At 45.0% G+C, this 27,704-nt stretch overlaps 1 pseudogene across 1 annotated transcript in view; it reads left to right on the top strand.

Annotated features, from left to right (window-relative positions):
* Positions 1-1,397: 1,397 nt before the first annotated feature.
* The window catches only part of LOC144163108 (putative sodium-dependent multivitamin transporter), a 58,316-nt pseudogene continuing 32,009 nt past the window's right edge, over positions 1,398-27,704 (top strand). The window contains exons 1-9 of the transcript XR_013320831.1: positions 1,398-1,634; positions 7,537-7,805; positions 8,815-8,880; positions 15,000-15,051; positions 17,478-17,545; positions 20,703-20,859; positions 22,367-22,507; positions 25,111-25,240; positions 26,948-27,036. The product of XR_013320831.1 is annotated as a putative sodium-dependent multivitamin transporter (transcript). The remainder of the gene's footprint in view (positions 1,635-7,536; positions 7,806-8,814; positions 8,881-14,999; positions 15,052-17,477; positions 17,546-20,702; positions 20,860-22,366; positions 22,508-25,110; positions 25,241-26,947; positions 27,037-27,704) is intronic.

Raw genomic sequence — 27,704 nt, 5'->3', positions numbered from 1 at the left:
CAAACACTTAGCACTCCACTGGGACACGTCTACAAGGAACGCTTTCGGTATCGCATCTATTCCTGGTGACTTCTTGACTCCCAGTTAAAGAAGAAGCGAACAGATCCCGTCCTCACTAATGTTCACGTCATCGATAGGTGGGGCATAGTTAGGTAGTTCACAGTAAAGTCACAAAGGTTGTGGAATTCCACTCTGCTGTCAATATATGGGCATCTACGAGAGTAGCATGTTTAGGGAAAATGGCGTACGCTTGTTTTATAGAAAATTTCCCAAGAAAAAATTATAGTGCATATGGCCTCTAAAACAACTCCATCATCATGTGGAGTTTTATTTACTATCATGATAGTTAGTTCACAATTAATGAGTTCTGGGTCACGTCTGTCTTGTGCTACGCAGCATCACTGGGCATTGGCCTTCACGGAGTGAAATGGATCGTTATTTTTTTATTGCACTCTAGCTGCATAGCCCTACTTCTTTTTCTAGCGACTCTGTTTGTTACATTTTGGTTTTTCGCGGCGTCTTCCTTTATGAGCTCTGCACTCTTACCCTTCATATTTTTTATTTATCATTGCGCAATATCGCCCAATACTTAATCTTTCTGTTCCGGGTAAGCCAACGTAAGGGCGTTAATTTACCACCGGTTAGTTCTTCCTCATAATTTAAGCGGACCTGTAGGTCCGCGTCAAGAAACATTCGGGGTAAGCCTATTAACTAGGAAACACGTGGTTGATAGGAGCACTCGGGGCTTTATCAATTACACACACATAATTGCTCTCAACCTGCGAACTTCTAGTCGGCGCACTCAAGGCCTTTGCTTCTTAGGATGTAATTGCACGCCACAAGCCCGAGTATTGTAAATACAGCGTCGGCTCCCTCAATACATCTTGATCTCCTGACGGGAGAGCATTGTAGAGAGGAAAATCGAGATAAATCACGCCTAACCAGTGTCCCAGGCAGCTATACAAAGAGAGAAAGAGAGACATAGAGAGAGGAGAGATAGAGAGACAGGGAGAGAGAGACAGATTGAGAGGGGGAGAGAAAAGGAGAGAGAGAGAGAGAGAGAGAGAGAGAGAGAGAGAGAGAGAGAGAGAGAGAGAGAGAGAGAGAGAGAGAGAGAGAGAGAGAGAGAGAGAGAGAGAGAGGGGGGGGGGGGTCAAAGCTTATTGTCAAATTCTTATTCTCGTTCTCGGCCCACGAAGATCCCGGTCTTGCATCGACGGAGAGTTGCGCTACGGGGTGGTGTTTCGTCAGCTCCACGCCACCGATTCCGTCCGGTTGGCGCGGAGGGAAACAGGTCGGCCTGCCCGTCACACGTGACCCCTCCCTCCCCCCCCCCCCCCTCCGGGCCTCGGGCAATGCGCCGCGGTGGGTAATAACCATTCGCCGGCACATTACAAGGGCGGCAGTTTGAGCGGCGACCTCGGTGGGGAGGAAGGGGCCAGCGACAAACGGAAGGTAAAGGCCGAATCGCGCGCCGTCTCTTCGCACTCTCTCCGCTAATGAAAACAACAATCACGGCGGCAAGCGCACCGGCTGCCTTCTCAGTTTCCAACTGCCCTCGATCGTGATGGCGTCCCTCGGTGTGCACATCGCGGATTATGTCCTCTTCGTCGGACTAACAGCAAGCAGCTTGGGTGAGTCAGGGAGTTCCACATGCTTTGACAGGTCTGTCAATCTTCATCATTACATGGCTCCGACATCCGTTCATCATCGCTCGGAGTGCCAAATTTTGCACTAAGAGAAATCTTAGAACTCATGTCTAATTAGGCGAGTTATGTATTTGTGTATTGCGAGGGTGTCTAAGGAAGGCAGTAGTTTTTTTTCTTTTCGTCCCTGGTCGACTTCTTGAAAATTTCTACCGTTTATTGTGTTCTAATAACCACCCTCACTGAAGGCCGTTTACGGAATGAAAACAACGGTATCTAAGGTTCGTTATTACCTCAAATTGTTCATCGCCACAGCAGGTCGATTACGTCAACAACAAATCATTACAGAAACTAGGTTATGTAATACGCATGTTTAGATGCGGTGTGAAGGTCTGAATGGTTGACGTACGATGCATTGATTCGACCTGTAATGTAGCATTCCCGAAGTATGGACCATCTACGAACAAAATAACATCCATAAAATGAAACATTTTTAAGGAAGTAGCCGTCCGATCAGTTTGAATAACAGTAAAATACCGCCTTCTTCAACCTTGTACGTAGAGTATTATTAATCATGCCTGTCGCTCTTCCCAGGGTTGTCTTACAACCTTCCACGGAATCATTCACTTATAGAAGGCACTCTCCTATACGGATCAGAGTGCAGGTCCTTTTCTGCGCTCTATAGGAGACAGGAAATTCTCTCCCCGAGTCTATCCTTTCTATTGGCTTCCTTCGGCTAGACTTCTATCTGCTCTGCACACTCCTTATTCTATTGTCTTTCTGCTACGTAGACTCATGTTACACTCCGCTGTATATAATTCGAGTTATTTTGTTTCATTTTTTTCCCATCGTGTATAAATGCACAAGGTAAATACGCGTGAAGGGCTCTTGCGCTCTTTATCCGGAAGTATATTTGGCATTTTTTACTATTTAGTGACTGTGCCTACACAATGGGAAAGCTCCATGGCAGAAAGCTCCGCAAATCGACAAGAGAGCCAGCCAAACAGAAGAGAAGCGCGCAGCCAGCGGTGATGCTATGAGCAGGCAATGACAAAGAAAACCATAAAAAAGAACCCGAAGATGCTCTAGCAGAAAATACGAATGTCCATCTTTAAACTGTTGATACATTTCCGAAGCCAAACGCGGCAACATAGGAGTGCCTAATCGTTCTCCAGAGCTTCTGACATCCCTTGGAGGTCTTGACAAAAGTTCCTGTGCTGTCGCGGTTCACAAGTGGGGCAGACACCACGTCGGGGTATGAATCCCAGTCGAAAAGCACAACAAAAATTTCTCTCCCGCAACAAAATTTTCTGTTGTACAACAGGGACATCTGTCGTAGAACAGAGATATCTGTTGGTATACTACAGGATAGTCTCTTGTACAACAGTGTCGTAGAACTACACAATGTCTGTACCACAACAGATATTTCTGTAGTACAAATGGCAGAATGTCCAATTCCCTTACAGGATCATGCTGTCGTATTTACTGTTGTGTTTTTCGGCGGCGATCTTCGTTGTGCACGCGGGAAACTTCCCACCAACAAGTCTGCAACTAATTTCAAGCGAACAGCTCTTCTTCCAGCGCACAAAAATGCATGACGTAGGAGCGTACCCGACGGCTTCCTTTGATCTATACTGGTCTCAAGAAATCAACTGCGCTCAAGAGAGGGGGAGAAGCATGTAGCGATCCTCGGGAAGTGAAGGGAGACACCTGCTCGACTGGTTTACACAGGAGCCGCGGAGCGATGACACACCGTCGTATTGGTTGGTTCGCCGACCGCCGCGCGTGTAGAATCCAAAATAGTTCAATGACTTGCACGACAATGTCGCGGACTCCTCCACAGGACGCGTTTGCGTCATTTGTGTGTCCCGGTGATACCAATGCTACTATCCCTTGCCAGGAGGGTTTGATCTGCAGAACCGTACTTCTTCAGCGTTCCGTGGTTTCTCTTCCTTGCCTTTGAAACAGCCCGTCGTTGTCTGAGCACTGGCTAATGGTTCTACAGTTCTACAGTGTGAGATAAACAGGTTCCTGCTTGCGGCGCAGTCTGCTTAGATTCAAGAGGGAGGTCTTTGCACAATGCGAAGCAAGAAAAGATTTTTTTTTGGCTCAACAGTTTCCATGGACAGCTCTCCAGTCTTATTCCATTCTTTCTCAGAAAGAGTGGCTTACCCACCGCGGTGGCTCAGTGACTAAGGCGTTCTGCTGCTGAGCACGAGGTCGCGGGTTCGATTCCCGGCCGCGGTGGCCGCTTTTCTGATGGAAGTGAAAAGCAAAAACGGCCGTGTGTACGAGATGTCGGCGCACCTTAAAGATCCCCAGGTGGTCAAAATCAATCCGGAGCCCTCCACTACGGCGCGCCTCATCGCCTGCGTTGCGTCGGCGCGTTAAACCCTACAATCAATCAGAAAGAGTGGGTTAAGATTGGAGAGCTGCGTGCTGAGAAGTGCACTTTCCGGCACTATGGAGGACCCACGCCGTTACTTGTAGAAGTTTAGTGGGACTGGTGAACCATTCCAGATAAATCAGTGACGGCACGGATGGTTTTCTACTGACGGCGTTTGTATAGATTTCGAGCTCCATTTCCGTTCCGTAGCGTTTTACATTTTCGGGGTGTGGCTTTCCGCTTACACCGGTACACTATCCCGGTACGTGCCACAACTGTGTGTGACGGTTTGTGCGCTGGCAGGCCCCCTTAGAGTAAGTCTTCGGGTTCTGTTTGCCAGGACAAAATCGCCATTTCAACTTCGGATTTCATGTGTACGGTTTCCCACAAACACCTTCAGGTATTTCAAACTGAATATCAATCAAGGAGTTATCTGGGAATCTCAACAAAGTGTTGTTTAAGCAATACCAAGAGGTCGCCATCCTTGACGACTTGGTCACTCACGCGGAACGCAGGCAAGGCCGGCATCGATTCCAGACACGCAAGGAAGACCATCGTTAACAGCCCAACTCTCATCTTCACTAGCAGTCAAATTGTGCCAACGTCGTCACGGGCATTAGGCTACAGCTCCGGAGGCCGACTCACTTGCGTTTAAAAATATCTATACTGCCGGCCTTCCCTTTCTTTTTTCTTCTTCTGTCTGTCTTAAAAATATGTAAAGGTCTGATTGCTGGTAACAGAATTGGAATCGGCTGCTACGAACGTACGAATATTGAAGTATGAAAGCATTGCTATCTCCTTGATCTACGAGAGGACATTCCTGTCGATGTTTCTTTTGCAAAGGTTTTGCAAGATTTTCCGCGCACGTCCATATGGACATCGATAGGTACTTCTTCCCCTATTTCTTACCTCGAGGTTCCCCCGAATCGTCAAAGCGTTTCAGGAGCCTGGGTCTTTGCCCAGATTCAAACTGTGCGGCCCCTGGATTGCAACTGCGTCAGCCAGGTCAACGCCCTTCTTCCATGGTAGCACCACTTCGTCCCGCCAGTTCATCTTCGTGTTGTTGTCCTCGAACTTTGCCGGCACTAAATCACTTTCAGTCACTCGCTTGTCTCCAGCCTTGATGCCAATACTTTTCAGATTCCGGAAAGAAGTGAAGAGTCTCTAGATCTCTTTATCTTCAACCAAACCCTAACGACGTCGACACTGACACGCAGTATGACGCCGAATCGTTTAGGCCATGGGTCGGCTACTTGTGTCCTGCGGGGCATTATTATGGGGCCCCCATCACGTCGTCAGAGCCCTCATCTCCTGTCACTTCCTATCTGAAGGCCGACAAGACAGTTGTGACCTCAAATGGGGACCTAGACCGGATATAAGAACAGAGAATTGATCCCTTCCACTTGGCATTGTCCCTCATCTTGACACTTAGCCGGATAATGTTCAGTTATTGTCAAATATTGTCAATTCGATGAAATTTATCTTGATTGACTGCAAAGCTCCCCCCCCCCCCCCCCCCCCCGATTTGCCGTCCGACCCTCCGCCGTGTCGGCTTCATGCAACTCGGCCCTCCACCTCGAACGGTTGCCGACCCCTGCTTTAGGAAATAGGTATTGTGCAGCCGCCGTAATGTCATCTCCACAGCTTTATCTTTTTGTACATTCTTCACAGTACTGGTGAACAGCTCCGAACAATAGTCAAATGAAATAAGAACCACAGCATGGTTGTACTCAGCTGTTTACACAAAGGGGGCCAGCTTGATCTTCTCAATCATCTTTATAAATAGTTCTTCTTGGGGAATGAATACGGCGCATACCGCGTCAGTTCCAGCGCTTCAATGGAAACCAAACGTTTTTTGTTTGCAACGAAAATGAAGACTCGAACATTCTTCATGGATTTTCGCCTGTGTTGATCTCAACACACCTACGGTCAATGGCTCCTCTTCCACTTATTCGTCCCCCAGTCTTTGACGAACTATAGTAATAGAGCTCCGCTGACTTCTGCCACCGAAAGGAGCTCGGGGGCGAGAGTATTTGGCACTTAGGGCCTGCGGAAGTATGACGGGCGCCTACTTATTTGGAGACTCGGATGGCGGGTGAGCAGGACAGATTTTCCTCGTGTCGTTATTAGTGCTGTCTGAGTGGAACGCGGGTGACTCACGCCTTACGCACTTGTGGCATTTTAATCGGCTTGTGAAATCTCTCGCCAAGTGACCCTGCCTGAGGCAGCGCAACAATTATCCGGCTTTGGCGAGAAAATCATTCTTTAGCGAGTTGCTGAGTTTTTCTGCGTCGCAGATTTCACCTAGCTACTTTCGTGAATCCAAACCAATCACAGACGTAGCGATTGACTCACGCAGGAGATTTTGTTAGGCGCTGGAAAATTATAGGGTAAAAGTACGCCTCCGGTCACATTACCGTGATCGATGACCATAACGCTTCGTTAACGTTGACAACTCTCACCGTAACTCAGACAGAACGCTGAAAGTTTGAAGGTCGCGTTCGATTAGCTATTAGATTGCTCATTCTCTTTAATGAAAGGTGTGACTCAGCGGAATGCTATGTCGCGAAAAAAACAGCTGGTACGGTTTAGTTCATCGTGATATAAGAAAAGGTGAATGCAGGCGCAGGATACACGTTGTTCGAATGTTTCACTGACAAGGTTTATAAACAGGATGATGAGGGAAGTCAAGCAGTTTCTTTTTTTTTTTTCTTGAAGAGACAACAATAGAACACTGAACACGTATTAAAAATATACTTGACGTTTCAGAACCCTGGGTTCCAGTGAACAAGAAACCCGTACACGGTTCCGAAGCCTCGAAAGTATTTTTCTTTTCGTATCTTCATTCCTATGCCTGACCAGACGACATTTCGTCGAGCCCAAAATTCCTTTTTGCTTATGTTTATTAACTTTGCGTGTGATTCCCAACTGCACCCGTGTCAATGGTGTAATGATAAGGCGTTGTACCGCCGTATAACTCCATTACAGCCCATGGAGGCTGAGTTTTTGATGAAGTTGAAATGCAAGAACACCTGCGCCTGCAGGACCCAGATATAGGTAACGAACACCAGGCACTACTAATTTCTTCTTAGCCGTATGCGGCTCTCCTGGTACATGAAGTCTAATTTCGACGCGTAAAGCTATTATTTTGATCCCTGACCGCGAACGAATGTCATTTATTAAATCCAGAATGTGAAGAGGCCCACAACTTTATAGTCGCTGCCAGCGGCTGTCGAAGGGGTTGAAATCTGTTTAATCCACCCACGTACACGCCGTATCCGATCTTCTGCTGCTCGCGGGCATACCTATTCTTTACGGGGTCGTAGATGTACTTTGCACGTGATTCAAACGCGAAAAGTTTGTTCGAAAAGTTTGAGTTCAAAATGTTTGTTCGAAATGTTTGAATTCGAAAGAGTTCAAAAATATGAGAAATTTTTGTCAAATAGCCCTGATTTTGCTGCACTGGAGCAAGAATGGGTGACACCTTTGCGTTGTGCTCTGCAGGGGCTGGCCTGTACCTGTCGCTGCGCAGACGAAGCCACAGCCAGGATGAGGCGTTCCTGGGAAGTCGCAGCATCCCATCGTTTCCGCTTGCGGTGTCTGCCGTGGCGTCCAGCGTCACGGCGATGAGCATTATCGCCTTCGTGGCTCACTACTACGTCTACGGCTTCCACACCCTCTGGGCCATACCGGCCTTCGTCCCCGCGGGGCTCGTCGTCACCTACCTCTTCCTCCCTGTCTTGTACGAGCTGAAAGTGACGTCCATCTTTGAGGTAAGCTCTCTCGGAATTTTTCTTTTTTATCTTTAATCGTAGAGGTAGTTCTCATCAAAAGTACTAGCGTAGTCACAGACGATAAAAAGGCTAGGAGCCGCATTAATAATACTAACCGTTAGCGAGTTAGCGAGTTTGTGTCAAGCTTTTTAAGGCTGACTCTTGTTTTATTGTTTTACTCTTGTTTACTGTTGCCTTGTTTTGTCTTGTCTTGCTTACGCTTGTTTACTCTATTCTTGTTGTACGTGTTTACTCGTGTTTAGCTTGTGTTTTTAACTTACTCCAGTTTTCACCACCAACAAAAGGGGCTGTTCTTACGGAGAATGGCCTTGTCCTTTGTTAAATCTTTGCTTTGTCGTAACCACTAATTAGAACGTAGAATATTTTCCGCATAAAAATGAGCTGCCAAAAGCAGAAATAGACCGCATTATTTACTATTGAGGGAATAGCCAGTGTTTTTAAACGCGCACCTTTTGGAGGCTCTGAAAGTTAATGGCCTCGTGATTTTGTGATGTCACAGTATTGCGAAACATTTACAGGGACACTGACATTCCTCTGAGTCATTTTTAAGTTTTTGACACAGCGGCTGTTGCTGGGTGCCATAAAATTGTGAACGGATCGGTTCCCATTACGGTGTCGGTGCACAGTCCTGTGTTGCCGCTTCAGAAAAAATCATTGACGTATTGAAGGCAAGCCTAGGTCAGAACACAAGGCATTAAACGACTGACATTTTTGCCACATAACTTTCCAAGCACGGTAACTTCCTAATGGTGTGGATGAACTCATTTGGGTAGCGAAAATTCTCCCTTTCAATAATGTGACCATATACAACTATATATGTTTGTAGTTACTTTCTGTAAACTCTTGAAACTTTAGATGCACTTTGTTGTCTCTTCACTCACTAAAGCAAGTGGTATTGGGAGAAATACATATAATAATTCGAATTTAATTTGGAATTACTTACAAGTAATTTGAATCGTCGATTGTTGATTTGTTTTTATGTTGCAAGTACCTTCGGATGCGCTACGGAAACAGCGTTGGAATTACAGCATCCCTGATATACTTCGTTTTAAGCGTAAGTACGAGGCCGAAGCTTCTTTCAATTTCATGTGTTTCTGTTTATCAATGGCGGAGGCTGCGATGAAAAAAAAAACGTTTCAAGCTTAGACGCTACTCGTTCAAACTCACTTTTATAATTTGAAGAGTACTAACATTTAAAGTTCTGGTTGTATGTTCATTTTTGTGGTTCTCCGCAATGCGAGGTGACCTTCACCGAGCTGCGCTGCAGGATTCCAAGGGTTAATATCTATCTGTTCAGATCAGGATTTTCACCTACCGAACTATGTGTGCGGTGGCAGTTCCCTGAAACAATCGAACATTTTTTTCTCGACTGCTGCCCTTTCTCAACAGCTAGACAACTGCTTTTGAAGGGCCCAATTGAGCGTTTGGGGTTGACTTTTTCGGTTCCACCTATATTATCTATTGGCGTATCAAATTTGGGGTTTGCAAACAGGGATATATATATAATGGCATTAAAAATTTTCATTCTGCTTCAGGTCAATTGAAATGCTGAAGGGTGCTAATTAATGAGTAGCTCGGGTTTTATTCATAACTAAGTTTCTCTTTACAGCCTATTTCCGGAAATAATTTAGCATTTTGAAGTCCCCACGTATTTAACAACCGATTTAGCCCTCGCCAATCCCCCCTTGTGGGTACGTCACCCACAAGGGGGATTGGCGACATCATCATCATCATCACAATCATCACCATTTTTGGGGACATCATCATCATCATCACCATCGTACCCCCACACGTGGCATGCAGCAAAACCGCACAGCCTTTAAGGGGAAGCTGCGATGATTGCTTTACTTCTTTGTGTTGTGCCGACAAATTGGAGTTTGCAATTTTCCGATGGCTGCACAATAATAGAAGTGTTCTGTACCACGACAACAAAAACACAGGTCTTTGTGGAAGAAATTAGCTCTCCCTTTTAAAGTCCAGCTGGTAACGTTGCTTCATTCGGTATTTTTCGTGAAAATGATCGCCTCTGCCACTTTTGCACTACCGTACACTCGACATAATTTAAACTCGGGTAATTCAAACTTTCGGTTAATTCCTACCAATTTCAAAGTTTCGGTTGGCCAGCTATATTTTCAATGTATTTTAAAGCCGCTTCATTGAAACTGCTCCACTGGGTAAGTTCGATTAATTCGCACTTTGGCGTGTCCTTGCCGGTAATATCGGCGGCATTTGCCGCTTATAGATGCCCGTTTGTATTTTTATATCCCTAGGAAGAAAGAAAGAACACTAGAAAATAGAAAGACAATATCACTAGGAAGAAAGAACGACAACTCTCTTTTGCACTTTTTTTTTAATTTGGGAAGTTCGCCCTGTGGAATGTTAGATGAATGCATTTGTTTTGAACTCTCATGCAAAGGCAAAACAGTCATTCATTCCTGATTTTTTTTTCAAAGAGTGAATAGCCCTTCAGTATTGTAAGGCTGTATTATTACCTCGTGTTACGGTTTCTTTACAACTTCAAGTTGGTATGTTACCCCTAGTCAACTTTATACGAACTTGTCATAAATCAAACTTCTGATAATTAATACCAAACTCCCACGGTCCCGCTGAAGTTGCGAGTTCGTACAAAATTCGAAACTACGCGGCTCTTTGAATTTCGCTATGCGAATTGACGACTGCTCTTCTGAACAATAAGCTGACATTTCGTCGCAATTTCACTTTGCATTGCGTTAATATAGTGTCTTGATTTCGCTTGCTCAACCGTTTAAATTACGTTGTTATTGTATTTTTAGCAATCTCGAGAGAACGTCTGTCATGCGATTTTGGCTTTTTACTTTTTTCGGGCCACCTAATGCCGGTTCACCTGTTTCTGTTACCTTTGTCTCGCCATCCTTTACTTTTGTATACAAAAACCGTCTGCGGCGCTTACTGCAGATCTGACGATACAGTCGACCATAAAAGTAGGCCGGTAATATCGGTTTTTTTATTTATTTATTTATTTATTTATTTATTTATTTAATTTATTTATTTATTTATTTATTTATTTATTTATTTATTTATTTATTTATTTATTTATTTATTTAAACATAGAGTGAGCGCTGACGATGTCGATTCCCATCCCTATCCGCCATCGCCTGTCATTTTTATTTTGCGGTATTTCATGCCTAGCAGAAATGCATCCTTGTTGCATTGTCTTCGTTTGTACGCTTTGCCGCATTACACGGTTGTGCAGGGTGGAGACCACTTGTAAGTTGACCGCCACGTCACCGTGAAATTGGGAAAACCCACCTGACAAAGCTGAAGTCGTAAAAACACAGAAGTCCCTTTCTCACATAAAGCTGCAGAATAATAAATAATTTCACCGAAAGAACGACCCTTGTTGCACGCGGCTTTTACATGTTTGTATACACGCAATGATCCAAGAATACTGTGCAACCAAACGCAAAACCGATCCTAGAAGCCTAAGAACTTTTCAATTTTTCCCACCAAACACCCGCATTTTGGACTCGCTCTATGCAGGACATTCTGCGTAACTTTGACGAAATAATAAATTACAATATCAAAATTTCTGACAGCAAGGTGATTAATTAACATTAGGCGGGCGTGGCCTATATCCCAGACTAATTATTTCACTGATTATTTAAAATGAAGAAATAACATTACAGTCAGAAAATTTAATCAGAAATTATATATTGCATGACAGAAAAATGTCGAAAGTAGAGCCAACTGCAGCAGTAGTATTTGGCAGAAATGTTGGGAATGTAGAAAATTTGTGAACTCTGAACAAAACTCAGCAGAGTCAAAATAAAGGATTGAGAAGCGCTTTATACGAGCCTAGTGAGGCTCACCACGCGCAAGCTAGACGTCACAATTGGGTACTTTGTTTTCGCAAAATTAAATGTTAAAATTTCAATTATTGGTCCTACACGAAACGTCGGGCCTACATATCAAAGTTGACGTTGTAGCACCATAAAAAAATGAAAACTGCTTTCTTCAAGAAAGAAGGCTAAAACGCGAAGCTTTCTCCATGGCAACCTGAATAAATGCCAAAGTCCAAAATCAACTCTCCTATATTCCAGAACCTGAACTCTCAAAAGCCAAAGCCGGAGTCCACTTCAGCTCAGCCAAAGTTTAAAGCCAACGTCCAACCCCACACCACCAAAGTCTAAAGCCAAAGTCCAACCGTGCTTAGAGACTGTATTTTCTCCTCACCATCATCGGTCACCGCGTTTACTGTCAAACTAGAGAGAGAGAGAGAGAGAAATAATCATTTTTTGGAGAGTTTAGCTCCAACCCAAACACGAGCTGGATAGCTCCATGCATTGTAGTACACAAAAGGTACATTACTTGCCCTAAGGTGGCGCAAGGTTAGATTAAGTACATTGAGACAGAAGTGGCTGAAAGATCGCATGCGCCCTCAGTAACTACTTGCTCTATATTCTGCGTATTACGAGACGTCCGTTAGGTGCGCAAAGACGTCCCACTGTTGCATAGTGTATGATTGATGTATCCTTTGTTAGACTCTTTGTGGAAAGCTGGCTTTACATCCTGCAATGTGTTTTAGTCGACGTCGACGCCATCAGGGATGTATAGAAGGCCTCGCTTTAAAAACATAAAATTGGGGATGCTTCGTCTTTGGAATAAATTTCGGAAGAACATACGATGTACTGGAAGGAGAATACACGCACGGTTATTCCTGTTTCTCCCCTTTTTAAGCGAAGAACAAACGACAAGCCATTTTCTGATCCCTCGAAGACACGGATATCGTCATACAGCTCCACTAAAATAGGAAAAAAATGACGGCGTGCTATTACCCCCACTCATCCGCCAAAGTTTCACACAAGCGTCGTGATAGCGCTCGGTGCGGATCGTCTTTTCACACCTAGTCGTTACGACATGGGAGACGCCGTTACGCTCGTAACTATTTTAACTTGGCACCAGATGGTGCCAAGTTAAATCGACTCCGCATCCTTGGCACCAGATGGTGCCAAGGATGCGGGGACGATTCCGGCCGCCGTGGCCGTTTTTCCGGTAGATGGGAAAAACAAAAAAAAAGGACCGTTTGTCGAGATTTTGGCACACGTAAAGATCGCCAGGTGGTCGAAATCATTCTGCCTGCAGTCACCCACTATACGCGTTACATCCAAGGATTAGCTTGTGAGTGTTAAGCCCCTACCCCAGAAAAAAAAGGATGCTTCGTGCCAGGTGCAGATTTCACTCTGGAATAAAAAAAAATGATGGTTCGTGCTTTGTAGACAAGCCTGGGAGATGACCAAAGGCGGCACTTCGTAATACAGAGGTTGCTGAATATTTATGAACATCGGAAGCGCAGCCAAGTGATTCGAAAAAAAAAATGCTCTCACGAGTTTCCTCGAGCCGTAATATATTCTGGGCACGCGTCTCACATTAAGTAACTTGTCGACAGGGTAAATTGCTCGGATAGAGGCACAGCGGGTGGTGCGACTAGCCTATGTCAACATATTCCGCGATCCCGGGCTAACCCTGCAGTCTTTCGCACCTATACTAGCATGCCAGCTGTAACGAACTTAAGCTCGAACGTCCGTCGCATTTTTGCCCAAGGTACAAAACGCGTCGACAAGTTGGAAGTGATTCAAAAGGGCGGAGGCTCGCATTTTGACGCATGCCAATGGTCGAATTTAAACGAATGCTAATTGGGACGAGGATAGTGCAGAGATTTGTATCTCACGCAAGATTAGTGTGCGTACGCCGCTATGCACGAGGCAGATCATTGCATGCCAAGTTTATTGTTATTAGGAGGCTGCATTTTGCTTCGCTCTTATATCTTCACAATTTCATGCCAAGTTTATTGTTATTAGGAGGCTGCATTTTGCTTCGCTCTTATATCTTCACAATTTATATCCTGAGGTTAAAGGGACCCTGCAGCACTTATAATCGACTACTAGGAATGTATTATGGGCTAAAGTATATTGTCCCAGCCATCTCCTCCCGCAAGAATTACGAAAATCCGTTCACTATCACCGAAACTACGGGTGGTGAGAAACCACGCATAATTGTTCCCTCTCAACTCGACCGCGTACAACTGGGACAACGCGACGAAAGCTGCGTGCTCTCTCCCGGAGAGGGGGGCAGCTCGCGGCGTTCTCTTCGGCGGCCTTCTATATATCACAGGCCGGAGAGTTTTCTCCTTTTTCTCCACAACGTGGAGGGTCTGTTTCCCGCCTGGTGCAACAAAAAAGCAGGCATAGCTGCCGGGTACCAAACGAGCGCTCAGGCTGGTAGGGTGTTTTTGAAGCAATAAACGTTTGTTGTTGAGTGGACTTCCTTAAAGGGGAGTATTGAGTCCGTCACTCAAATTCCACGCGCACTCAAAACACAAAATGAACGCCGAAACTGTACGTACGTGTTCAGGCATAGACGAGGTTGGTGCACAGCGCCAACGACGGCGGATCGTCTCAAGAAATGCGAGAAATAAGCCGCGAAGTTGACTAGCGACGTCCAATAAGACGGCTATGGTCTCAACGACATCGTTTAGGGCATGCCAGGGGTGCATAATGAGGAAAATTGAAGAGAGCGGTTGGTGGTTCCGCGTCTTTAACAGCGATTTTCGCACTCACCGCTTCACGTGAACGGCTAATATTTGGCTCAGGTATTCCTGGCAGTGTAATCTAAACGTCGCGCAGGTTTACTTGAACTGCTCGAAAAGTGTTGCAGGGTCCCTTTAAGAAAGTCATCGCCATGAAGTCATCCCGCCTGCACGTCGAGTTTTACTATAGTGGGGCGCAAAAGCATTAATTAGTCAAAAAATTAGGGGGTTTATAAAAAAAACAGCGAATATTTATGATGGCCGAGTTGAGTAATAACATGGCTGCGCGAAGTATGGGTTCGTTTTGTGGAACGACCGTGTAGTGCTTCGGGTGTGTGTCATGATTATGGTTTAGATCCATCGCATTATTTTATACGCGTGGAGAAGCATACGCCAACAAAACGAACCTTGGCGCCGGAAACAGACCAGACAGCTCTAAGATTGGCTAAACTGCGCGATACGAGCGCACAGTTTGTACAATTCGCTACAAATAATTATATAATTATTCTTTGTAGGTCAACTACATGGTATGCACAAATATTCTCTTCCTGTTGTGACAGTTCTTGAGTTAGATGGTTGACTAATCATTAATTGCATTTTTTTTGCAGCAAGCGCTTGGTGCCGTGGCTATCTACAGCGCAGCCCTTGCAGTCTCGACAAGTAAGACGCAATGCCTTTGATATGGCTTCTCGACAAACTTCAGAAGGAGTTGATGGGGGGCGTTGTTTCATTCAACTCAAAGTGGCCACTGATCTAATATAACAAAATAGATATTTAAAGTACATTGCCCTCTGCGACTCCTCCAGGTAGCGCTACGCCCGATGATGTGTGTCGCACGATAATGTGTAGTTCTCACTTGCGACCAGCGCTATGACGAATGCCTTTCGCCGGGTTATTTTACGTTGACGCCTCGGCTTTCTCCAGCCTTCCAACAAACGTGCGCGTGCAATGAGGAAAGTAAGCAAGGTGACCGTTTCAAAAGCAGGTCGAAAGATCTGTAAGCCATGTGTTCCCGACTAGACACATTGCGTAAGCAGTGCGGGTTTCCGGAGGAAGACCCGGATATAACATCAAGAGTGCTCTCCTCAACATATTTGTGTGCAGTCATATTGACGCGTTTACATTCCCATCCCAACAATCCTGCCACGAACGGCACGGCTGCAATTTTTCTCATCGTATCTCATCGACTTTCCGCCGATCGATTGAAGGAAAAACTAGGAAGACCGTTTGAAGTCAAGCCATTCACTTTGCTCTGTATAAAGGTTCCTTGCGTGCACATTGTTGCGCTTTTCTGCGCACTGATGTTAATACGCTGTTCAGTGGTGCGATCGCGTACGGACTACGCAACCACCAAATTGCGTGCACTGCAGGCCGTCTGGCCGGCTAGGCTCTTGTGGACCAGCGGCCAGTGCAGTGCCGGAATTAAACAAACCTAAAGTTTTTGGTTAAAGGGTCCATGAAGGAAAAATACAACTTTGTTTAACTTCAAAGAGTTAGGCCTTAGTAGCTCACTCAGCTTCATTCCGTCCACGAAAGACGTTTTTTAACCGATGAAAACGCAAGAAATAATTAAGGACTTTCAAATTTCGCGCCACAGGGACGTGTTATCGGCGTGAATGACGTCATATGGGCCAGCACTAAAAGCATAATTTTCAGTGGGTTAGGTGCACGTTAGCATTCAAGTCGTTCGATCAAACGGAACTAGCGGTCCCACTACAATCGTCCAGTTCCTGGCGATTGATTAGTTCGACCGCCGTCAATCACCCAAATAATATTCTGTGACGTCATAGAAACGTTGCCGAAAACAGGATAGCGAATCACCACAGCTCCACACGTTTTTTTAATATCTCCGTTATTTTTTGGAAGTCTGAGATGAAATTGGTATCATTTTTATCAGGACAAAGCAGCCTTTCTAATGAACCAAACTTGTATTTTGTCTTCATGACTCCTTTAATGCGCTACGTCAGTAGATCCTGCAGCCATGATTGGCTGACCGGTTTACAATGGCCATCGCATGTCGAGGAAATGGGTCAGCGAGCGACGAGCTGCAATGCCGAAAAGCGACAACAAACTACGCTGTGCTCGTGGCTTTGCTACATTCGCGATTCGGAAGTAAAAACGTGCCTTTAAACTTGTCAGGTGCAGAACTGTTACCGCATGTTTATTACAACTCATTATATTTGTCCGTAATTCCTCTCTTATCTATATAATAATACAGTTGCCACTATACCCGTCACTATAACAGTGTCATTGTTGCGCCTACTTCCAAAATGAATAATGTTTGAGCGTAAGGGCAATTCAGGTGATTTAGTTATATCAACATCAAAATATAAGAAAAAACTAAACCCAAACTAAGGCGAAAATAGATATTCTGCGGCCGTTGAAAGTGTCCAGGTTTATATTGCTCGAGCGATTTTGAGGGCGTATCGTGTTGTGTGTGAAACTAGCTGCTTCAGTCCATGTAGAGTTGTTTAAGGCAAACTGATTGGGTTTTTAATTTGTCTTCTGTACTTGTAAAAATCGAAAATGTGAATGCTTGTCAAAACCGGCCGCTTGCCAATTTCATCGGCAAAGGCGAAACTTGGATTTTTGAATAGACAGTAAACATGCAAACCCACATTCAAGAAGGTCTTTATTTTTACAGCATCAATTGTTCCCTAAGAACTTTCTTGTCAATTAAAAAAAGAAATTAGCACGCAGCCCATTTCGATTTCTAATGGAATGCTATGCTCGGCTGTAATATGCCGTCCGGCGGACATCGGCGGGTTTTAAAGAAACGACCTATGTTATTGTTATGAACTACATAAGAAGGTTGAAATGGAACGCTGGACGATTTGGTTGCTCATCTCGGGGTTAAACGGCGCAGAAAGGCGTTAAATGACTACAGTCGGCATTTATATTCGAATACTATGCATTGATAACTAAAGCGAATTAAAGCGAAATTGATGAGAGAAGTTTTCAGCTGGGAAATTGTAACTAATTTGGTAGGAAAGTGTGAAGTATAATCATTTAGGGGCTACGGGAAATACCCAAAAGCTGTCACAATATATGTAATTTTATTTTAAATCTATTTGCCTTTGTTCCAGTGTTTGGTCTGTCTTCGGTGATAGCAGCCATCCTCCTCGGCATAGCCGGGACAATATATACGGCACTGGTGAGCTCTCACTCTATGAATATTTTTTTTTGTTTTATATCTACGCAGCGTGCGCCCGTACCAGTGTGAAGAGAACGTTTATGTTGTGTAGGCATCATTATCTGAATCATGTCATCCTATTCCAGTGACCACGTAATGACCTGTTTTTCATTTTGTAGTATGGCGTGCGAAAAGAAACTGCGGGACAATGGAATTGTACTCTTGTGCTCTTCATCATATTATTAGATAGTTAAATCTGAAATCATTGCGAAAGAGCACGTATGTTGAGTTGTTCGTCCTGAATTCGACAGCGGGCAGAATGCCAGTGTTTGTTGAGATATCAACGTACACCCGGATGCAAACAAAATAAGCTGGGGCACGCGAGTGCGCGGCAAAATTCATCGCCGGGCTATCTGCCACTGCACTTCTGGTGTCGAGACATCGATGTACGCGTGCGCGTCCAACCACGCTCGATATCCTGTCTTTTTGTTCACTTCAAGAGGCAAAGGTGATCACAGCCACCATTTGGCGGTAGAGGTCACTTTCCTTGATAGCATGCCTCGCTCGCACATGCTTCGGTGGCAAAACGTGAGGGTGAAGTGTGCGTTGTTCACTGTCCTCCAATACGACAGATCTTGCCCGTCTGGGTGTCGAACTTGTGCCCCAGATATTCCATCGCGTCGGGGCTGCGGTAGAGGATCTGGACGCCCCGACCTCTAAATCTGAAAGATGGGAGGTCCTCCTCGAGCTCAACGGACGCTCTGCCCCGGGACCATACGGTATCTACAAAAAGCGTTTACGTAATCTGGATGACAAGTCGATCGGTAAGCTCACTGAGGAGATCAACAAAATCTGGGAAACGGGACTCGTTCCCGAATCCTGGAAGACCGCCTCGGTGGTGCTCATCCCAAAACCGGGCAAGGCCCTTGCGCCCGAGAATTTGAGGCCGATCTCGCTCACGTCCGGCGTGGGCGAGGCGGCCGAGCACGCTATTCACGATCGGGTGTCGTGGTACATTGAAGAAAAAGAACTGTTTCCCCACAACATGGTGGGCTTTAGGCCTCCATTGTCCACGCAGGATGCAATGCTCCTAATCAAACGTCAAATCATACATGACTATACCAGGGAGATTTTGGGTATCCTAGCCCTGGATCTCGCCAAAGCGTTTGACAACATTTCGCACAAGTTCATACTCGAGGCCGTTTCGGACATGGGACTGGGCCATCGTTTCCACGCATATGTGAGCTCCTTCCTTAAGGATCGCAGAGCTACAATTAAAATTGGTCAGATTAAATCCGGAAACTACAACTTGGGCGCGAGGGGCACCCCACAAGGGGCTGTTATCTCTCCTCTCCTGTTTAATGTCGCCATGAAGGGCCTCTCGGAGCGCCTTGCCACCTTGCGCGGCACCACCCATGCGCTATGCGCGGACGACATTACCGTGTGGTGTATGGGTGTATCTGACACCGGGGTGGAGCAGGGAACCTTGGACATCACAGAAGACTTTTTAGCTCAATCGGGCCTCACCCTTTCACCAGCCACATCTTAGCTTTTTCTTTACAGGCCAATTCGGAGGGGAGTTAGGGGCCTTACTCCTTTGGAGCGGGTCCTTATCACCTTGCACACACGGGACGGCCGAAAGATACCTCGGGTCGATTCCATCAGGGTGCTCGGATTTCTGTTAGAACCCAAGGGTCGTAATACACAGACTATAGCCCGCATCACCTCCAAGACGGAGAGCATGATCAGGCTTATCCTCAGGGTCTCCAACCGCAAATGAGGGTTGAGCGAGAGGAATCTCCTTCGGCTCTATCATGCGTTTCTCATGAGCCACATCAATTATGACGCATCGGCGCTCGAGTGGTCCGAATCTGAGGAGGCCAAAATTAACACACTCATACGTAAGAGCATTAAGCGTGTGCTAGGTTTGCCTGTCAGCACCAGCACAGAAAAGCTCATGCAACAGGGCATTCACAACACCCTCTCGGAGGTAATAGAGGCTCAACAGACGGCCCAGGTGGTGCGCCTGTCGTCGTCACGGGGCGGCAAGCGCATCCTGGAATCAATTGGATGTGACCCAATGGCGGTAAATAAACGTAGAGTGTCGATTTCACCGTCCGTAAGGGATACATTTAGGGTAGACCCCTTTTCTTGGCTTCTTGGCGTGCCTTGTTGTAGATAGGGTGCATATTTCTAGGAATGGGTGCGACTTTGATGTACTGCCGGACGTCTAGAGGGATGCGTTGCCTCTGTTCGCATTTTGGGGGAGGCCTGTAGCCGAGCCGGGTAAGTGTAGCCATGCCAGTTAGGGGAGATATAGTTTATTTGAATAAAGTGTAATGAGAAATCACGTTGCACTAGTACTAAAGCAGGTACAGACGAAAAAAAAACACAACGAGAAATTGGCGTGGTCGTGGGTTCGACAAAAATAAAAAAAGATACATGTTTTCAGACGCGTTGACTCAGACACAGAGCAAGATTTCCCTTTTAGATGGTCAAATAAACGATATCCGAATTAAAACTAATATATCAAAATCTCGTTGCAATGCGATTTTTTGTCAGAGCCAGGCAGACAGAGCAAAGCCCGCTTCACCCTCGCCGCCGCTGCCGAAGGGTGTGCCAGCGAAATGCGTTGGGCACAAAAAGTTGCCCCTAGTGCAAAGCGCTCAATGCTAGAAGCTTTGTCGCTTCAAGCCAAGGAAAAGATAGGGTAGTATACGGGGTTGGACGCGCACGCGCACATCGGTGTCTCGACTCGAGAAGTGCAGCTTCAGATGGCGCGGCGATGCATTTACGCGCTCACGTGCCCGGGCTTATTTCGCCGCCGGGTGTACGTAGAAAACCTTACTGTAAACAATCATGCCTCTTGGCTACAACGGTTTTCCACGTTTTTCACAATAGGTTTGCTTTCAGTTATTGTTAAATTGATTGTTAATACCGGTCAGGTCGAGAGTATTGCATGGAACACCTAACGAGACCCCTCCCCTTTCTTTAGGTTTAAAAAAAAATAAGGAGTTTAAAGGGCATGGACAAAAAAACGAAAAAAAAAATGATGAAATTTTTGAAGCCGTGAACCAACTGCGCCAACAAAACAAGAAACACGAGAAAAAATTTTCAAGCCATGAACCAACTGGGCCAACAGAGCATTTTATTAAGGTCTTTTTTCTCTTGCTCTCAGGGTGGCCTAAGGAGCGTCGTCTGGGCCGACTGCATCCAGGGCCTTATTATGACCGCCTCACCGCTTATAATCATCGGAAAAATAATCTACGACGCCGTTCACAGTGAGGTGCCGCCCGACCCCTGACTGAATTCAACTCGACATTCTACTTCGTTCAGTGAGTTACATGGATTGCACGCCTTGTCTTTTGGTTGCTCTACATGCTCGGGAAGAGGTCGATGAGTGCGACGAAGTCTGTGAAGCTTGCGTCCCTTTTTACTTTGTCTTTAGATTGCGGATACAACAACCTTCCATACTATTATCTAGGATTCGAGCATGCGTTCACCTGAAACTACTCTTCTTTTCTTGCCTCAAGCGACTGAAATAATTGTGCTATATCTGCACAACGCCTATGAGATGAATAAATGATGCAAAAGCTTAAGAATTAAAAGCTGGAATTTCAGCGCAAAGACACCGTCTTGCTTTTCTCTGTGGTATCTTATCAAAATTGTGCAGGCAGTGTGTACAACTAATAGTTTTAGCAATGCGAGGACAAAGCAAACAAACAAAAAAAATGAACGCGACAGTGGAGGGTGCTTCAATTCACGCGCGTCTCCCGTACACGAAGGCGCTGGCATCGAGGCGCCAACTGTCGGTGCTTATTATCGTCATGATGCGCTACGTTCCTTGGCCTCTTCTAGATGGCAGCACCGTTTGAATGAGTCATAGGGAAGGACATAAGGCGCGTTCGTACAGCTGCTCACGTCTCTGTTCAACGCGCAGTGGGCAGAGCGCCACGTACATCCCATTGTGGTGAGAAGCGAGAGTGTTCGTGAGCTCGAATCCAAGCGTCACCGCGTAAATAGAACTTTTTCTAGTGACGTCACTTCCGTGACGGATATGATGTCACTGAGATCTTGGTGTACCCGGGCACAAAACACTGTCGTGTTAAAAAGTGATTTTCGAGTAACAGGGTTTTACCTCGTGAGCATTGGTTTAAATACGATTGTTTTCCCAACAAGTTTATTAGGGATAGGAAAGCTCAGAGGGGCGATACATACTGCTGTATCATTGATGCGACTACAGGAACTTTAGCTGCGCAATAGTTGACTGTTGCTTATTCCAGGTTTCTATTCCTGCACGTGGATTCATTCGTACGAAAACACAAACCAAACGACAAAGAATATCTTAGTCTGTTTCGTAAAGCGAAGATGATTGCGAAGCTTTTTCCTCTCAGGCATAACCATGGCAAAACAACATTTTCCCCCTTAGTATCATAAAAGTGTGGCATTTAAAGCCATTGTGTGATTATAGACTGGAAACTTTCCCCGCTTCGTAGGAATTACTATACACCTTGCGAGACAACAATTAGGCTTCGTGTCGTACGAGCAATGTTTTGTAGCTGAAAATAAAACAGTGCTCATATTACATCTAGGAGTGGGAACCGCTTTGCTTTATTCTCTGCTCATCAAGGCAGAATACTTAAAGGCGCCTTACATCCGCTGCGATACCCGTGAAAAATATCTCAGGGTGCAGAATAATCCTCAAGGCTTTCCTAATCATCCAACTGCACATCAAAATCGCGGCACTGTTTGGATAAACAGTTATTTTAATTGGGCTTCACAGAGGAAATTTGTGTGGTTACTGTCACAGGTAACCTTGCTTGTTTCACTTTCTGTTCGTAGAACCAGCATGGACCTGACGACGGACGAGACGATATGGGCGGCAGCGATCGGAGCCTTCCCTTTCCACGTTGTGCGACTGGGCTTAGACCAGATGATTACGCAGAGATTTCTCGCGGCAAAATCTCTGAGAGATGCAAAAGTGTAAGTTCCTATATGTAAAGTCCTTCAAGCGAAACGCGCCCAATGAAACAAAACGCGAACCCCGAAGGCGAAAGAAAGCGCGAAAACAGAAATAACCGAAAGGCAAACTGCTGCATTAAAACCGACAAAAAAATTGCCCGATGAGAACGATCCTTCCTGGCGCAAAAATTTAACGAAGTTATTAAGATGTCTTGATTATGCGATGTGGCAAAGAAAATTAATTAAGAAACACGTGCAAGTGTGGAGAGTTACAGACCTATGCATCTGGCTCCGTCCTTTAGTCGCCGCAGACAGACCTCAGCTCACGAAACGCTGTTTCCAATCATTCTATCGATGGACACATTCACCACGTGCCTTGCCGATGAAATCATTGGGTGAATGGACTATGGGCTACAGCGCGATGCTCTGGCACCATGACTTACCGGATCACCGTTGGGGAGCACGTCTTCTGCTGCGATCTGCTTTAAGCGCGAGACACGTGCATGACTGCGCCGTCGTATGCGATGCACGATTGGTCGGAAATATGGCTGCCACGACTAGTCGCACGCGTGAATTTGAGACACACGCTCCAAAGTGCGCGTGCGACGCGACGTCGGCATCGCTCCGCCCAGTGTTTTCACTCCATGATTGCCTCGATGTTTAGGGGTACTCTGGCCTATTCAGATACGTGCAAGAGAAGTATGACCGGGGAAAGAAAACGATTGATTGATTGATTGATTGATTGATTGATTGATTGATTGATTGATTGATTGATTGGTTGGTTGATTGATTGATTGATTGATTGATTGATTGATTGATTGATTGATTGATTGATTGATTGATTGATTGATTGATTGATTGATTGATTGATTGATTGATTGATTGATTGATTGATTGATTGATTGATTGATTGATTGATTGATTGATTGATTGATTGATTGATTGATTGATTGATTGATTGATTGATTGATTGATTGATTGATTGATTGATTGATTGATTGATTGATTGATTGATTGATTGATTGATTGATTGATTGATTGATTGATTGATTGATTGATTGATTGATTGATTGATTGATTGATTGATTGATTGATTGATTGATTGATTGATTGATTGATTGATTGATTGATTGTGGGGTTTAACGCGCCACGCAACGCAGGCGATGAGGCGCGTAGGGAAAAGAAAACATTTATCGACTTCAAGTAAAAAAAATGAACCGTGCTATTACGTTATACATTGTCTTTTATATGTTCAGTAAATGGGTTTGGGGACGTTTAGCACCGACGATTCTGCTCGTCCATGCTGTTGGTACTGCTGGCGACAGATGTCTATAAGGCGTCTGTATTGTCGGCGGAGAGTACACGGGTCGGCGGAGACCGCACGAGCGCGAACCGCGCTGCCCCTTTCAAAATACACGGAACTGCCCCTAACGCATCCTCGCGGCTATGAAAGAAACATTCACTGTGACGTCATTATGACGACATCTTGGGGCTCTCATCGGCTGCGGCTGCATGATGGTCCCAACGACCGTACGACTGCATCTGGGTCGCCATTCGCACGTGGTGAGCCTCCTCCGACGTGCGTACGACGCCAAAAATGGTCCTAACAATCAGCAGTAAAGATCAATCGCGTGCTTTAGGCGTGCATGTGTCCCGCGCTTTACCCCTCACTCTTTCACCATGCTCCCCTCCCTCGCTTTCCTCTCTGTGGTTTCGCTCTATTAAGATCGAAGCTCTTTAGCTAATCGTAATTTTTCGTGTCCGCAGTTTGAAATAGCAGAAAATAGCAGAGCGTGCGCTCGTGAGCGCGGGTCTCGCGGCGACCGCCGGGCAGTTATTAAACGCAGTGTCTAGAGTGCCGTCCGACGGCACTTTAGCTGACCGCTGCGGGCATGGCTAGAGTGCCGTCCGACGACATTCGAATAGTTAACACTAGGCTAGCACCAGCTAAAGAGTCTGTCGTTGTAGTGTAGAGGATCCGTCTTCGCTTCTTGAACCCAAAGTCGGTGTTTCGACACCGGCTGTTGCCTCGATTGCTTTTTTTTTTCATTATTTATTTGAGGTGTAATTTCTACGGTTTAGGTTAGTTTTGGTGCTTTAAACGATTTCTTTGTGCGCGTTAGGTTATCTTATGTTGTGTTTAGGTTAGGTTGCCTAGCTTTACGTTATCTAGAGCGATGGACTAGAGCGATCGTCACACGCCGCAGTTTCCTGGTTACCTTCATGCATTGGGGTGAACCTGAACACTAGATTGCGTTGATCTGTATTGTTCAGCTAGGTTACTTCACTTTTTACGATCAGAAAACCACGTATAGAAATGAGAGTGGCGCATCTGAAACCATTACAAGTGCAAATCTTCTTTTCAGCATCGCAAACATGTATGCTCTGGCATCATGCGACACCTTATTCTGTCGCCCTGCCAGCCCTACATCACAGGACATATCCCCAATATTACCTAAAATCGCCCTGTACTGACGGCGGGGCACGCCATAACACGAAGGTATAAAAAATACATAGCCGTCCTAACAAAATGCAACGCTCTCACCAGAAGTGAAAACCGGTCAGTGAATTAGGCAAAGTTCCTGTGGCTCTTATTGAGTGTTTTTTTTCTTCTCTCTTTGTAGGGTTGCATTCACCTGCATCGGTATCTTGTCCTTCTTCTACGCCCTCAACGGGGTCACGGCGCTTGCTATAATCTACTGGTTCAGAGACTGTGATCCTCTTTTGACTGGCGCCATTAGTCGCTACGACCAGGTAAACGAGGCCGCTGCCTGGCCACGTTTGTATTTTTACATGACTTAGACTCCAAAGTTTATGACAGGCAAGCTTCTTTCACACAAAAGAAAGTGGTAAAGCAAGAGGTAATAGCATTAAACGAAATATCACCTTATAGCTCCGACGCGAAGCTTCCAAGTCATTCTCAAAACTTCGCGTTTGAAAAACATCTGTGAGGAACACCAATCTCACTTACCCAAACTTCCCAGAAAAGGGCTCCGCTAACTGGAGATAAGGTGAAATGTTAGTGGTTTGAAAGTGAATGAGCTCACAACTATAAAGTAATAATCAAACCTCAATAAAAGCTGAAACCCTTTTGCTTGAAGAACTATGGTTTGTCGGCAAACATTTGGTAATCGCCAATGAAAAGGGTAGTTCTGACCATGCTTATGGAGTCCAGTAAACACATAATAGGTTCAGAATAAACTGGACGCATGGTGTGTGTGACTGTGTATGCACTACTTGACCAAATGCGCTTGGCGCTTAATCAACGCCACAGATCTAGAGCAAATCTAAATAAGATATAAGTGAACTATTGCTTGCACATTATGCACTTATACTTTTTTGTGGTACCAATATTTTGTGATTACTCGCGTTTATCAGGACAATCATTAGGACAAGTTTTAATGATAACTACTGGCTATTGTTCAATATACGTGCGTTCGAGATTTCAGCCTTTGCTAAAGATCCCCAAGGTAGTCGAACATTTATCGCGAGCCCTCCATTACGGCGAGCCTCGTCGCCTATGTAGCGTCGGTGCGCTAATCATCATAATCAGTCAATCAATGTTTTTGGTACAGCCCAAACTTTTAATGGACACACAAAGGGAACATTTTTGTTTTGCATCCATTGGCGTCACGTTTGGTGGGGAAGTGTAATGGCAGTCTTGGTTGGTGACGTAAGAAGCTAATCTCAATATTTTCTTTCTTCTTTAAACTACAAACTTTCAATTTTTTCTCTTCCAGATCACTAACCAAGAACGCTCGTCACTGCCCAACCAACCGTGACGTCAACGTACGTTTGATAAAAACGACCAAGCTGAAGAAAATACTTGCCAACTATGAAACGCCCTCTGCTGACGATAACAAGCGTATAAAGATAAGCCGTCTCTTCAAAATGTTAGTTAGCTTTCTACTAACCCGCTCATTTGCTTCTCGTTTTATACTCACGTAAACACGTTTAATAGAACACATGTTGAATTTAAAACTTTCATTTTCATTTTCGTATGCGGAAATGCCTGTGGTTCGCATGTCTAGAAGGATTCAAGATAGTATATCGCTTGGAATGCCCTACAACTTTGGTTCGCTGTTGTCCTGAATGTTCGTGTTTTAAGTAAGCCACATTCACTGACTCCGTTGTCCGTACCCTATTTATGGTAGCAAAGGGTTTATTTAGCTTACATAGTAATGTTGTTCGCACGTGGCGACTCAAGTATGCGCATTGACGTAAACGTGGAGATTGTTAAAAAAAACGTTGCGCAGAAATGCACCGCTTGAAGTCAATCATTTCAACTTCAGTTTCATCGACTGGACATATACCTAATTCTTCCTTCCCCGTTAGTAGGTGTATCACCATTTCTCGTGTTTCATATTATTTCCCGCTTTTTATGTATGCTGTATATAATTAAGAGGACACTGTTTCTCGCGAAGCAGCCTCGTGACATTTGCTGTTTCCTTCGAATTTCAGATCGTCCCGTACTACATCAACAAATATGCCATTGCATTGGTAGGCCTAAGGGGGCTGTTCCTCTCTGGAGTCGTGTGTGCATCCATCAGGTAAATATTTTCTACTTGCACTTGATTTTGTATAGGTATTTTTTCTTTTCCTATCGTACCCTTTTGTTTAAATCTTACCCTAACTGCATTTTAGAACCGGTTTTTTCTCTTATGCTTCAGAGTGAAGCACGTGATTTTGTTGTCCCTCCACCCCATTTAACACCCGCAAGTTCCTTTAGAGAAATAAAAAAACTATACATATAAAGGGACAGGAAGGAAGGACACCGATTTTATCACAGCGCATGTTTGCAAAGCATTAGGTTTAAATTCCAATGAAAGCAACAACTTCCGCAATAGATACATCACTCATGGTGGTCATTATACTCGAATAAAGAAACATTCTTACTACAGTGAAATTTTAGCGCGTCACATCGAACACGAGGTGAATTAGTACAATGTAGATTTTAACGCTTTAATTCCACCTATTATAACTATGCAGAGGTCTGCATATAGGAAGCATCGAATATTCACCACTGCTAACTTTTCAACGACTTGTCGACCTAAAATATTTCGCTGTAAACTTAATACTTTGATAACCCTGCTTGCGTTGGCAGGTGTACTGAAAACCGCGGGTATTCTATGGATCTTGCTGTATGTTGTTAGCCGTTATAGGGGATAATAATGTTCATTCGGCATTTAAAGTGCTTTTCACGAACCTATAATTGACG

The sequence above is a fragment of the Haemaphysalis longicornis genome, unplaced genomic scaffold, assembly GCF_048455015.1.
Source record: "Haemaphysalis longicornis isolate Haplotype H1 unplaced genomic scaffold, Haemaphysalis longicornis Haplotype H1 scaffold_12, whole genome shotgun sequence".
NCBI lineage: Eukaryota > Metazoa > Arthropoda > Arachnida > Ixodida > Ixodidae > Haemaphysalis > Haemaphysalis longicornis.
Note: the sequence above shows the minus strand (reverse complement) of the source record. Positions and strands in the feature narration are given on the sequence as shown.